The 15651-nt window shown below is 40.9% G+C and overlaps 1 non-coding gene across 1 annotated transcript; it reads left to right on the forward strand.

The window, feature by feature from the left end:
• The first annotated feature begins 237 nt into the window (after positions 1 to 237).
• Trnah-gug lies at positions 238 to 309 on the forward strand. Its single transcript has one exon. It is a non-coding gene; the product is annotated as a tRNA-His (tRNA).
• The last annotated feature ends 15342 nt before the right edge of the window (positions 310 to 15651 follow it).

Consider the following 15651-nt stretch of genomic DNA (forward strand, 5'->3'; position numbering starts at 1 on the left):
TTGTGCCAAAGTTCAAGGTACTTGAGAGACCGTTCATCAATGACATAATGGGTTCTGAAGTGATCAAGGATTTTATAGTTGTATTAATGTACACATTTTTGAGAAATCATTAAAAAAAATCATGGCATTACTATTTTTTTGATACGTAATTATTGTTCAGCCCCTAGGGATTTTCATCCATCCGTTAATAGAATTAAAATTGCTCTATAAGCGCCACTCCATCGACTCACCTCGGCAGCCGTGATCGTCTAGTGGTTAGGACCCTACGTTGTGGCCGTAGTAACCCAGGTTCGAATCCTGGTCACGGCAGTGATTCATAATTCACTGTCACGGAGAGGTGTCTTTTTTTGCCAACGTCACATTTCACATACTTATCTTTTGCCACATATCGTTGGTCGTTCACTTGTTGAATCGCACAACACAGTTGCTTTCCACTGACGACGACGACGACGTTGGATGATTTTTCGAGGGAGAACAAAAAAGTCATAAGTAATCGGTAGACCGGAGCGAATCGTGAGAAAGAGAAATATGGCGGTCGGTCGTCGTTGTCATCATCGTCGTGCGGGGTACGGTTTTAAGAAATATAAGAAATGCCATAACTCCGGTTCTCGTTCCGGGCTCTGCCGAAGCAATTGGTGGGAAAACGATTGTGGGGTTTCTTCTCAGTTCGGTGGTAGCATCAGAAGAAAGTTCCACGTGGATGAGGTCATACCTACAGCTCTGGTGTAAGGAAAAGACTTTTCAACTGAAATGCCAGTTGTCGGGAGGATTTTCCATGGTTGGTGCCAGGAAGGTGTCGAGAAAAGTTTTATAAAGTTCACACACAACCGGTCGGTCTTGGTGGCTTTAAATTCGATTAGTTTTGTCGTTTGTCGGGATGTTTGAGGTGGGACTAGTTTACGTTCGAAAAAAGGGGTTTAATGATTATTTATTGCTATGAGTAATAGAGTCAATTTAGGAAGTTAGGAGTTAGAATGCAACCTTCCAGGGAACAATAATTCTTAGAGTCGTTGATTGAAATCTTCTAGAAAATAATACTTGGATTTGATCTTAAACTCTTCTTGGATGTAAGACAGTGCGTGTTTTCAAGGGTGAAATGATTAGTGTTGATAATTGTATCGAAATGAGCAATCAGTTCGATGCTCTAGACAAATTTTACGAACCCCAAATCGAAGCAGCCTCTAGCCCAGGCTCTTTGATTCAAGTGAGGAAGCAAAGAGTGCCGCCTATCGTGGTCAGTTGTTCCGAATTTGGGGGATTTAGGCAGGAGACCTTGAACTCCATTAGGGGAATCAAGGTTTCCTTCCAAATCGCAAAGAAAACTGTCGCGTTTTGCCGGAAACTCTTAAAGATCGCGAACTTCTTCTCAAACATTTTGTAGAGAAGATACGCATTTTTTTTACTTATGACGACAAAACTGAACGTTTATTCAAAGTTGTCTTGAAAGGTCTCTCAAGTGACTATAAGTCACCTGAAGAGATCAAAAATGGTATAGATGATTTACTTGGATTTTCCCCAGTCCAAGTAATCATTATGAAAAAGAAAACCCAATCTGGCATTGCTCGGAAAGGGCTTTCTCAAGAATATTATTTAGTTCACTTTAACAAAAAAATAACTAAATAATATTAAAGCTTTAGAAAAAGCAAAACTTATGTTCAATGTCCGTGTGACATGAGAACATTTCCAGAAACCTGGAGGAAATTACCAGAACCCCACTCAGTGCCGTCGGTGCCAAAAGTGGGGTCATAGTACAAAAAAATGCCGCATGGAAGTTATATGCATGATTTGCGGAGTATCTTCTCACGCTAAGGACGTCTGTCCAGTGATGGAAGATACCACCAAGTTTTTAAGCTCAAATTGCGGGGGCAATCATAAGTCCAACTTTCGGGCTTGTCCTTCACGTAGGCGAGTCGTCGAGGCTCGTGCCAGGCAGATGAAAGATAATATCCGTTACGATAACGGTCGTTTCCGGAATTTACCTGGTAGAGTATCGAACAATGCTCATTTTTCAGTTCACGATCGCTTGATCATGAATCATACCCATCAGGAAGATCATAATCATGTTCATTCACAAACTTATTTTAATCCGTCGGGTAGCCGTTCGAATTTTTTAATTTCGAATGTATCTACCCACGGAAAATCCTTTGCTGATATCGTAGCAGGTAATTTGAACTCCTCCCCTATTCGTACTATGAGTACCCATTCTACTTGTTTCAAATCAAATGGAAAAAAATCCTGCCGCCACAGGTAACATCTACTCCGGCTCTTCGTCTACCGAAAATGCTAAAAATTAAATTGTTTCCGGGTAGTAATAGAACCGTGAACACCCAATAACACTAATGACGATTAATTGTTCAAGCAAACATATAGACGAAAAACAACATAAAACTTCGAGTCCTTGATAAAGGTCCAATAAGGACCGAAACGTTGGAGAAAGAAACCATACAGTTGTTTTAAATTGTTAAAATAGACTGAAAAGCCAAAAAAAAATTCCAAAATCCACCTTACAGTCGATCTATCAGTGAAAATGCTAACGGAAAATCATCAAATGTACCCACTTCAAGTGATATGTCTGCCTCGGAATTTAATTTTCTAACTGAACAATTGAATCTAATGATTGTTGCAATGTTCAAAGCCACCGTCGTAGTGGAAGCAGTCCAAGTTGATGTAAAATTTGCTAATCAAATTGTTATTAGATTACGTTTTTCTAATAGATCCAAATAATAATTTAAATATTTTAAATTGGAATTCTCGTTCTCTGAATGGTAAAGAGGACGAGCTGTTTAATTTTCTTACAGTTAATAACGTGCATATAGCAGTTATTACCGAAACAAATTTAAAACCTGGATCTAAACTCAAAAGAGATCCTAACTTTTTTGTTTATCGTAATGATCGACTTGATGGGGCATGTGGGGGAGTTGCAATCATCATTCATAGGCGTATAAAACATCAACTGTTTTCGTCATTTGAAACAAAAGTTTTTGAAACTTTAGGTGTTTCTGTTGAAACACAGCTTGGTAAATATACTTTCATAGCTGCCTATTCGCCTTTTCAATGCTCTGGACAGCAAGTTAATTTGCTCCAAACATCATGACTCGCAATAAGTCAATTTTTTGTCATTGGTGACTTTAATGCCAAACATCGGTCATGGAATAATTCTCAAAGTGATTCCAGCGGCAAAATTTTATTTGATGAGTGCTCTTCAGAGTGCTACGTGTTTTTTTTTTTCAAGATATCCTTGTACGATTGATTTGGTCTTAACCGACTCTAGTCATCTTTGTATCCAATTAGTTACTCATGCTGATTTTGAGTCTGATCATGTCCCTTTTACGTTTCAAATATCCCATGAAGCGATTCTCAATCCTATCAGCTCCACTTTCAATTATTTTCGAGCCGACTGGATGTTTCCTATATATACATATATTGACTCTAATCTTGATGTTAACATTTCTTTACAAACAAAACTTGATATTGACAATGCTCTTGAAACTTTAACAAATTCCATTGTTGAAGCCAGGAGCATTGCAATTCCGAAATATGAAAATTTGAATCCGTGATTATAGACGCTGATCTTAAACTCTTGATCCGTCTTAAAAACGTGAGGAGAAGGCAATTTCAACGCACTCGCGATCCTGCTATGAACATTATATGGCAGGATTTGCAGAAAGAAATCAAAAAAACGATTTTCACAATTAAGAAACAAAAATTTTGAAAATAAAATTTCTCAATTGAACCCTGGCTCTAAGCCCTTTTAGAAATTATCTAAAATTTTGAAAACACCTCAGAAGCCAATACCGGCATTGAACGAGGAAAACAAATTACAGCTGACTCTCCACATCTTGATGTTCTACATCTCGATATCTCTCCCTATGTCGATGATTTTTTCGGTCCCTTCACTCTGCATACATTTTCACTCTCCATATCTCGATATCCTCCTTATCTCGATATCTCCCTATCTCGATGTGATTTTCGTTCCTAATTTTCTCTCCGTATGTCGATGTGCCCATTATCAAAGGTTACTAGACTAGATTTTAGAGATTCAAAACAATTTGGGAAGACGAAATGACATCTGTTTGTTGTTGATTTTCCTGGCAACGGAATGATATTCAATCTAGTATTCGTTAAAAATTTGTTCTATGTCTCGATCTCTCCCTATCTCGATGGTCCCTTCAATATCGAGATGTGGAGAGGCGACTGTATTACTAACCAATTGCAAAAAAGCTCAAAAACTTGCTATGCAGTTTGAAAGCGCGCACAATTTTAATTTAGGACTTACTAGTCCAATTGAAAATGAAGTTACTCAGGAGTTCGAAAATATTCTCAATCAAGAGAACGTTTTCGAAAATTCCAGGGAGACTGATTTGGAAGAAGTGAGAACTATGACTAAAAATATCAAAAATATGAAAGCTACTGGCGATGATGGAATTTTCTACATACTCATCAAGAAACTTCCAGAAAGTAGCTTATCATTCTTAGTTGATATATTTAACAAATGTTTTCAATTAGCATATTTTCTTGAAAAATTTAAAAATGCTAAGGTTGTACCAGTTTTAAAACCAGGCAAAAATCCTGCAGAAGCTTCTAGCTATCGTCCAATCAGTTTGCTTTCCACCATCAGTAAACCTTTTGAAAAGGTTATTTTGAACAGAATGATCGCCCACATCAACGAAAATTAAATTTTTGCCAATGAACAGTTCGGATTCCGCCATGTACATTCGACCACTCATCAACTTTTTCGTGTAACAAATTTGATCCGTTCCAACAAATCTGAAGGCTATTCTACTGGTCTTACTCTTCTAGACATAGAAAAAGTATTCGAAAGTGTTTGGCATGAAGGTTTGATTGTAATATTAAAAAAACTTTTATTTTCCAACATACATTGTTAGAATAATCCAAAGTTATCTGTCAAATCGAACACTTCAGGTTAATTATCAGAACTCCTAATCTGAAAGACTTCCTGTAAGAGCTGGTGTTCTTCAAGGCAGCATTTCGGGACCAATATTATACAATATTTTCACATCTGACTTACCAATGTCAGATGTCAAAAATCTTTGTTTGCGGATGACACAGGCCTCTCCGCCAAAGGACGAAGCCTGCGTGTCATCTGTAGTCGATTGTAAAAAAGTTTGGATATTTTTCTTTATTTGAAACCTTCAACTAGACATGTTGTAACGATGAGAGAGGTTCTAAAAAATTGGTCAGATGAAGTTAAGTATCTAGGGCTCATGCTAGATAAGAATTTACCTTTTAAAAATCTTATTGAGGGAATTCAAGCCAAATGTAACAAATATGTAAAATGTATATATCCCCTTATTAACAGAAAATCAAAACATTATCTCAAGAACAAGCTGTTGTAATACCAGTCTCAATTGAAGCAACCTGAAAGCAACACTTAAACTTGTTCTCAATTTCTCCAGTACTTCCATCAAATTAATCCACCTCAAATTCACTTCGGCTTGCCACGCGTCATAAACAAACATCCACCGTGAAGCAAAGCTAAAACTTTTCCAATAATATTCAATCAGCTTCGAGAGCCAGGCCCCAGCTTCAGATTATTAGATTCATTGCCATATCCACTTCTCATACCGGGGAGCAAATCGCATTAATAGCCTGGGGCCCAATCGACACTCCGTTCCTCCCCGCCGTCAAAGTCATCATCGAAACAAGCATCGGACCTGGACTGATGACGAAGAGGATGGGAGCACCTTTCTCATGTGGCGGAATTACTCGCAATTTGATGGGGCTCTTTCGTCGGAGAAAGCAATTATTATTCTTTTCCCTGGCCAGGGTATTTGAGTAATTGCTCTTGTGCGGAGGAAAAGCGAAACCCGAGTGTGTATCTCGCTGTCCAAAGTGCGATACACCTCTTAACCCTGGCACGCAGTGGGTCAGATTTGAAATATCTTGAGAAACATTTCGCATTCTTAATATTTCATTATTTGTGTTCATAGAAAGGGCTATGAAACATAATTTAGAGTTCCAAACAATGTTTTGGACACAGTCATCACTTTTTTTTCAAACCTTTAACCCTTTTATCTGTAACCTCTCAAAACGGTTACATTTGTTATTTTGTAAATATTACCTTAAATTTTTTTTATTACTATTCTTCATACTTATTATTATTTTCCTCATCATACTTATTTTATTATTGCTTCCTTCATTACGATTAACTGAAATATTGAAATAAAGAATACACACTGAAATTGAAATAAAAGAATTTATATCGAAATTATCCCACCTGAACATCCCCATCCCGATTTCCATAACGCCGACTACACACCGCCGCTACCAACGACAAATGTCACAGACATTGGTAGCCGTTCGAGATCAGCGATGACATAAAACTGCTTGTCACCGGAGAGAAATCATCTAATAGGTGAACCACCGTCAACACCACAAGTACGATAATTTTTATCCGGTATTTTTTTAAAGTAGTGAACCGAACTTGCGCACGGAATCAGCCATTGTTCTGGGAAGGACCGCGTAGTGAAGCATCCTTCGGTGAAAGTGTTCCAGGAGCTGGATTCTGCCGGCCAACCGGTGTTCAAGTGTTGTGAAGTTCGTGGAAGACCCAGTCACCCGTCCGGGCGGTTTCCGAGTGTGCTGGTCATTTGGAGAGATTTGCGGTCGGTCTAAGCCACCTACGCCTGAAGAACTCCACCCAGTCCGGGCCTTCAAACTTTCCACAAAATGGTCGTCGGAACCGTCCTCCAAAAGGAACGAATTGGGAGTCCGTCCAAGCAGCATCGAGCGCCGGTTGAAGCAACGCCCCGACGATGATCCTGTAACAGGTGTGTCCTACCCAAAATAACCCCCTTTTCCTAATATTTCGATACGAAAAATGAAATTATAACGTTTATTAAAATGTATAGAACGCTCTTTTCAATTTGTTTAAACGCTGAGCCCTGCTTCTCTCTCTTCTAATCGTTGGGTCCACCTTGGCCACATTTGGCGTAGGACTACGTCCAAATTTTTAAGGGAAGTTTTTCCGCCTCCACCCAATTTCCTCACCGGAGTAATTTTGAACGACCCTGAGTCCCCAAGAAGGCCACATTAGGCTGGCCCAAAAAAAGTAATCTAACATATCGTTCAAAATTCTCATATGTGTTCTCCATTTTCCGATGTTTCAGACGAAAGTTTGGCTTTGGTTTTCAATATGTAATCGTGATTTTCAATTCGATTTTTGCCAGTTTACCTAAAAACTGGACCTCTGTGTGGCATACCTCTGAGCAAGGGGAGTGAATATGTGTGTTCGTATACCTACGCAGCCGAAGACTGGCAGACTAGCAGTACGTAAGCTTGATGAGTAAACATAATTAGATCTTAATTGCTTTCGTAGAGCAGCGAACTAGAGAGAGCGAAATCCACCTTACCGTATCAAACAACCGAAAATAAGAGACGTGTGTTTAGGTGACGGGTATATGGACTAAGTCTGCTATGCCGGTGGGATCGGAGGCAGTGAAGATGTGTGCTCCTTATCGAAACTGATTGGGGTTTTGTACACGTGTTTCGGATATAGGTTGGATGATGTTCTAGTGCAGCCACGGGTCAGAGAAGGTATTTTTCTTTACTCGAAATCAATGTTATTTGTTTTAGTGCTTTTGAGGGAAATATTCTAATACAGTCGCCTCTCCACATCTCGATATCGAAGGGACCATCGAGATAGGGAGAGATCGAGACAAAGAAGATTAATTTAATGATCACTAGGTTGAAAATCATTCCGTTACTAGGAAAATAATAAACAAACAAACTTCATTTCGAGTTTTCAAATTGTTCTGAACCTCTTAAACCTGGTCTAGTAACCTTTGATTTTGTTCATATCGACATATGGAGAGAAAATTGGGAACATGAAATCAACAGGAACACATCGAGATATGGAGATATCGAGATAAGGAGGATATCGAGATATGGAGAGAGAAATCGTATGCAGAATGAAGGGACCGAAGCAATCATCGACATAGGGAGAGATATCGAGATGTAGAACATCGAGATGTGGAGAGTCGACTGTAATTTCCAGGGTATCATAAAGACCTTTTACAATAATATTTTCAAAATTAAAAATACACTGTTTGTTTAACAAGTTAATACAACGATTCGATTTTTTTTTTAAATGTTTGATAACATTAAAAAGGTAGGATCCTGGCCCTACAGGAGACCAACCGGGTCAATATCGAACAGCTTAACCGCTCTCTCGGCGGCAAATACGTATGGACTCTGAACCGAAAGGGCAATATCCGCCGCTCCGTTGCTCTCGGAGTGCAAAAATCGATTTCGTTCATCATTCTCAACATCGATTCTCAACTACCAGTGGTCGGAGTTATGCTCCAGGGAAGTGTCCCAATATCTGTAGCCAGCGTCTATCTACCATGTGGGAATATTCCCGATCTACGCGGGGAGGTAGAAAAATGCATTCATCAACTCCCGGAACCAAGAATGGTCGTCGGTGACCTTAACGTACACCACCCTGCCTGGGGTTGCTCTCGCTCTGACGCTAGAAGCAATAGTTTACTTAACCTCTTCGAGGACAATGATATCGCTATTCTTAATAACGGCTCTCCCACGTTTTTCATAGGGCATTATTTAACGGCAATCGACGTTTCAGCCGTCACCGATCACCATGCTATACAAATCTCAGTAGCCACTGAGGCTCCCCCACAACTAGACGACCCAGCTGGTTGTATGATCAGGCGGACTGGGCCGCTTACAATAGCAACATTAATGCATCCTTCCGCACTCAACAGCCACCCAAACTCATTATCGAAGGAAACCTTACTGCGGAACCAACGGCTATAGCGAATGGTCTTGACTCTTGGCAAATACTTCGCTAATCTTTCTGCCTTGCAATCCGGATCGTAGGGATTTATTCAACGATCCGAGGTCACGATGACATTGGCTATCCTATGTTGAAGAGGCTTGATGGACCAGGGAAACTAGTACTACTCGAGCTGATTAACAACCTGTGGACCTGCAACACTTACCCGCTTGAGTGGCGTGAAAGCCTCGTCGTGCCTATCCCGAAGCCCGGAAATAATATGCGGGAATCAGCAAGCTACCGGCCAATCTCCCTCATTTGCTGCCTTTCGAAGGTAGTAGAGAGGATGGCAAACCGCCGGCTAACGCACCACCTACAGCAACATGGTCTACTCGACCACCAACAACACGCCTTCAGGCCGGGGTATGGAACCAATACCTACTTTGCAGTCCTTGGCGAGGTCTTGAAAGAAGCGCAAGATAAGAACTATCACACCGAGATGATTTCGTTGGACATCTCGAAAACCTTCAACCGGATTTGGACGCCTTTCGAGCTAGAAAAGCTGGTCAGCTGGGGCCTAACCGGTCATATTCTGCATTTTATTCGACACTTTCTAACAGACCGTTCCTTCAGTCATAGTAGTCATAGGCTTAGCTTAGCTTAGACTGACTACACATATCAATGGTTGCTATTCCGTGATTGACCGAAGTCAGTGAAAATGCACAAAGAATCAACTAGAAGTTCAGCTGGGATTGGCCATAATCTTCTTCAGTGTGCATAATTCAGTGCCTCTATTTATACAAGGTCAAAAACGGCGCCGGCCACGTCCTTGCAGTCAGGTGGGATTGAGGGAAGGAATGTTAGTGTGTAACCTTTGCTATTTGGAGACCGTGTTTGCCTCTGCATCTCCACAAAGGTTACTGGGAGGGATGTTTGTTAATGGGGAGGATCGTTGGGTCAAAGGATTCACTTTGATAAGCGATTAGACCATGATAAACAATGATTTGTGAGATATATACATGCTTATACGTAAATATAATTGTTCATATAATTTCTATGTAGAGGAAAATTATGCCGACACTTGAGGTGACGAACCATTCAAAGTTTGTTGAACAAATACCTAAATGTAACATTCCTACAGCTGTCAGTACGAAAGCATGTGTTATTATATTTTACTCATTTGAAAAGGAACAAAAGACTCAATTGGTTGGGACATCATAGAAAACTCTTATTCTTATGCCGACACTTACAGTGGCGAACCATCCAAAGTTTGTTGAATAAATTGAACCTTTCGCAAGTCTACACTTGTAGTGTCGAACCATTCAAAGTTTTTTTTAATTACAAACATAAAGGTATATAAGGGGTGTTCTGAAAAAAAAAATGTCAAACATAAATAAATCATGAATCAGAGCTTGTGTCGACACTCACAGTGACGAACCATCCATAGTTTGTTGAAACATCATATTTACATCCCACCATTGTAACGATTGAATGTGCAGTCATACATATTTTATAAATTAGAAATAGTAGCATGAAACGAGCTCACCAATTGATCCGTTATCCTTGACTGAGCAGCCACAATCCACTTTCGGCTTCACTCGTTTGCTCGGCTATAAAAAAGCACTCAGGAAAAAAAACAATAAGCGCGCGACCCAAAAAGAATAAACAAAAAAACTGTTCGGGCTTTCTTGACGCACTGCCCAGGAGCAAGCGTCAAGGTCGTCGAAAGATCAAAAAGAACGAACCGATCGCGGCACTTTTTAACTTACTCCAACCGAACTCCCCGATCACGCCACTTTTTCACTTACGAGATCGACGCGCGACGTGTTTGATCCTGCCCTCGTCGCTCGCTCCGGCAAAAGCAAGCGTCAAGGTCGAAAGATCAAACAGAACTAACCGATCGCGGCACTTTTTCACTTACTCCAACCGAACTCCCCGATCACGCCACTTTTTCACTTACTAGACCGACGCGGAAGCATATCGAATTTCTTACCTACCACGAAAAATGGAGAAAAGAGAAATACCAAACGATATTTTCGGCAATCGACCTGGCAACGAAATAAGGATTATGATTGGAAACTCGGTACCTGGAATGTCAGGACGTTAAATGAACCCGGACGAGTGAGCCTTTTCGCTCGTGAATTGCAGAAGGTTGGAGTGAGCGTGGCTGCTATTCAGGAAGTAAGATGGCCTAGAACTGGAGAACGTGAATTCAAGGCGGTTGATCCCGTCGCCAACACAGCTTTCAAATACAACATCTACCATAGAGGCAGCGATAAGGCAAAGCATGGCGTCGGATTCATAGAGATCGGGAAGCAGATGAAGCGTGTTATGCGGTGGAAACCGATAAATGAACAAATCTGCGTATTGAGGATACGGGGCAAATTCTTCAACTACAGTCTGATCAACATCTATGCGCCGACAAACGATAAACCCGACGACACGAAGGATGCGTTTTATGATTGTCTCGACAAGACCTACGGAGAGTGCCCAAAACATGACGTAAAAGTTGTTATCGGAGATGCCAACGTTCAGGTCGGAAGAGAGGATTTTTTCCGCCCTATAATTGGTACGGAGAGCCTTCACTCCGCCACTAATGACAACGGCCTAAGGCTAATAACTTTTGCTGCAGCTAGAGGGATGGCCATCAGCAGCACCTACTTTGCACGCAAAGACATCCGAAAGCACACCTGGATGCACCCAAATGGCGAGCTCTGCAACCAAATAGACCACGTTTTGGTGGACGGTCGGCATTTCTCGGATGTCATCGATGTGAGGACCTTTAAAGGCCCAAACATCGACTCTGATCACTATCTCGTTGTTAGTAAAATTCATGCACGGTTGTCTACCGTGGCGAACACAAGAACACAGCAACCGTTGCGTTTCAATATCCAGCGCTAATCAACAGAAGGTGTAGCAGATGAGTACCGCCGGAAGCTTGATGAGCGGATAAGGGGATACAACGTAGGCGAAAACCTCAACAATCTGTGGGACTCTATCCACGGTGCGATGAGCACAGCAGCGCGAGAGGGGATAGGTACTGCTCAGAGACGACCCAGAAACGGTTGGTTTGATGAGAAGTGCCAGAATATGACGGATGAGAAGAATGTTGCCAGAAGACGGATGTTAGTTGCTGGTACCCGGCAGAATGGAGAGCGGTACAAGGAAGCTAGAGCAGCCGAGAAACGAATTCACCGCAGAAAGAAAAGGCAGTATGAAGAAGACATCATTACTGAGGCGCAAAACAGCATCGAACAAAACGATATGCGGAGATTTTACGAAACTGTCAATGGCGTACGGAGAAAAAATTGGGGTGGGTAATGTCTGTTACATTACCGCGGGGTTCACGTAGAACTACTATGGACTCTCTTTTGTTCATGTCAAATAGTGTCTGAAAACCCTCCCCCTGTTGATTATCGACAATAAACTATTGAAAATATGCGTCAATCGAACGTCAAAACGGACGGAACGTTCAGACAGTGACAAAACACGCAATCGAAAATAGCGCGAAAGCATTAACCAATCGCGTGCGAGTATCATACGGAGCGACGAGGCAACAAAGCGAGAACCCCACCACTCGCCATCGGTGAACGAAACTGGAGCAAACAAAACCAGTGGTTGTTCTGCTCCCAGCTCATTCACAAAACGAACGGCGTCACGGACAGATCATCTGGAGCAGCAAGGAAGAGCGCGTGAAAGCCACAGCAGTGTGCGAGTAGCGAACGGAGCGACAAAGCAACAAGGCGAGAACCCCACCACTCGCCATCGGTGAACGAAACTGGAGCAAACAAAACCAGTGGTTGTTCTGCTCCCTGCTCATTCATAAATCGAACGGCGTAACGAACGGATCTAGCAGCGGAGCAGCAAGGAAGAGCGCGTGAAAGCCACAGCAGTGTGTGAGTAGCGAAAAAAGCAAAGAGTTGTTAAGAATGATTTCACTTAACAAAGAGTTGTTGATAAATATTCCTTTTAATAAGAGTTGTTTTGAAAATGTTCACTTTTAGCAGAATTTTCTTCGGAAAATTTCTGCTTTACCAAAGAGTTGTTAATGAAATTCCTGCAGCAAAGGGTCGAGTTTCTCCCCACGAATATTTCCGGCCAGGACCAGTCATGGAGGACAATCCATCCCGAGCACTACGGCTCCCGCGGCCACTACCGGCGACAATCGGACATTTCGACATAATCTGCAGAGTATTTGTTCAGATATACACTTTCGTTGGTGATTCTCCGTATCATGGGAACTAACTGATAACATCCCGTAGTGCTATTCATCTGTAACAGCATCCAAGCTCAATCGGCCCTTTTCAGCGCCAACATACGTTCATAAAAGAGTTTATTGAATAATATTTCCTGATTTATCTATAATGATCTAAATCTCCCGGTATAATACCAAACATGAATTGGTTCACATAATTTACCCCACATATTCACATGAATTTGAGAATTTACCCGTGTACGCTGCTACAGCGCCTTCAGACCGTAATAACATCATAGTGCTTAGCATTGTATTTTATTTCCAATATGATTTATCATAATGGAGGAACACTTCCTAAATTCTCAAGTACGGAAATTGGAAAATGTATTAAAATTGCGGCAGATTTTAAATACTGTTCAATAAACTGTTTCTTGACCAATTGTAATGAGCAACTATTGATCTGAATTGTTGTCTATTGCATTGATCTGGAAAATAGGCTATATGAAATTGATGTCTTGGCAAGGGATGTACAAGATGAGCATTATGCTGTTAGTGCATCCCGACGGCACTGCAGCAGCGTTCTCGGAACATCCTCAAATTGTCGTATTGTAGATTATTCGTGATCAGATATTGTATGACGCTACGATATGAATTAAGAGATATTAGCAAGTATGTGGTAAGCACATTAGGAAATATTACTAACTATACTGTGTTTATCACGAGAAGTTCTTACTAGCTCGAAAGTGTAAATGAAATGAACCGAACCCTGCTGTTGTTACGGAGGGATTTTAACCCGAAGGTCATTCGTCACTTAAATGAACCGAATCTGTCGAAGATAGTATGTTTTACATAATTTGAATTGCAGACGATGCTCCTCCCTTTCGTATTTTTAGCCTTCTTCTGATTGACCAATCTAGGATAAGGTACACGAAGTTGATGTCTTGGTAAGGGATTTACATATCTTGGAAAATTCACATGCACGTTCGTATGGACAGTAAAAATATCAACATTATTTAATAGCTTACAATAAATAAAAATCACGCATGTTTTGCTTTCGTGCAAATTTCAAATATTTCTGATCAATGTTCAATGTGCTCTGATTTATATACTATGACATTTGCAATAGACTAACATGTAGAAAAATTTCAGATCAATAGTTGCTCATTACAATTGGTCAAGAAACAGTTTATTGAACAGTATTTAAAATCTGTCACAATTTTAATACATTTTCCAATTCCCGTACTCGAGAATTTAGAAAGTGTTCCTCCATTACGATAAATCAACGACGCTGTTAAAAAAAACCATACAATGCTAAGCACTATGATGTTTTTACGGTCTGACGGCGCTGCAGCGGTAAATTCTCAAATTCATGTAATTATGTGGGGTAAATTATGTGAACCAAATCAAGTTTTGTAGAATACCGCGATATTTAGATCATTATAGATAAATCAGTAAATATCATCCAATAAACCCTTTTATGAACGTATGTTGGCGCTGAAAAGGGCCGATTGAGCTTGGATGCTGTTCACAGATGAATAGCACTACGGGATGTTATCAGTTGGTTGCCATGATAAAACGGAGAATCACCAACGAAAGAGTATATCTGAACAAGTACTCTGCTTATACGACAAACCAGCTGAATATTTCATGGGTGCACAACAGCAACAGGGTAGCGGATCACAGGGATTTGGTTGAAATCTGGAAACGTTGCTCAATCTTGAAATCTTGAGCGATTTCATAAGCCAGACGCTCGATAAGCAGCTCCTCGGATCAGCCACTCAGGGGGCTCTGGTATTGGTGCATAGTGGGCTTGTTTCTTGACTGCACTACCGATGCGGAGTTTACCGCGAGTCGAAATCTAGAAGCGCGGATCGGTCAACCTAGAAATCTTGAGCGATTTCTCAAACCAGATGCTGGATTAGCAGCTTGAAGATTAACAGCTCAGCAAGTTTCTAGCAGTGAAAAACTTCTCGCTAAGCAAGTTCGGATTAGCTCTTACCAGCTCGAAAGCGGAATTGGAATGAACCTGATCCAACGAAGGCAGCATGTTTTATAACCTTGGAATAGCAGATGATGCTCCTCCCTTTTGTGCTGTTCGTTTTCTGATCGACCAATATGGGAAATGGGTATGTGCCAATAATGTGTTGGGCTTAGAATTACTTGAAAATTGCGGAGAATGCTAATGCGTGAGAAATTGGTCGAACATGAATTGCTGGAAGGGTAGACATTAACTAAATATTCAATACGAGCTATTGATAATCAATAGTTTTCTTTATTATGAAGGTAAATTTCTGATCCATGGGTGCCAAAATTATTACAATTGTTCAATGAGAATGTCTTTTCAAAAGCATTCTTAATATGTCGCAATTTTATTAGGGAGACTTACGGCTTCGGCACCATTCGACTATTTTCGACAACCAAATTTCAAACGCCGAATACACAGTATTTTTCTATCAAAACACATCAGTGGAAACATTCAGTCTGCCCGCTTCCCGCTGGCGAGATTTCCGAGACTAAACAAACGATATCGCCGGAGATGTCAAAAATTCAAATGAGCACGCCTCAAAATGCGACTGATTTGGAGCTGCCGAATAGATTCACCAGCAGTTGTTATGGGAAAGTTGCCGAAGAGAGTGGGGCTGCCGACAATAGTCACACCGACAAGGTATGTTCGCAGAGTTGTAAAAACGTTTCCAAAAGCATT

This window comes from Aedes aegypti, chromosome 1, assembly GCF_002204515.2.
Source record: "Aedes aegypti strain LVP_AGWG chromosome 1, AaegL5.0 Primary Assembly, whole genome shotgun sequence".
Classification (NCBI taxonomy): domain Eukaryota; kingdom Metazoa; phylum Arthropoda; class Insecta; order Diptera; family Culicidae; genus Aedes; species Aedes aegypti.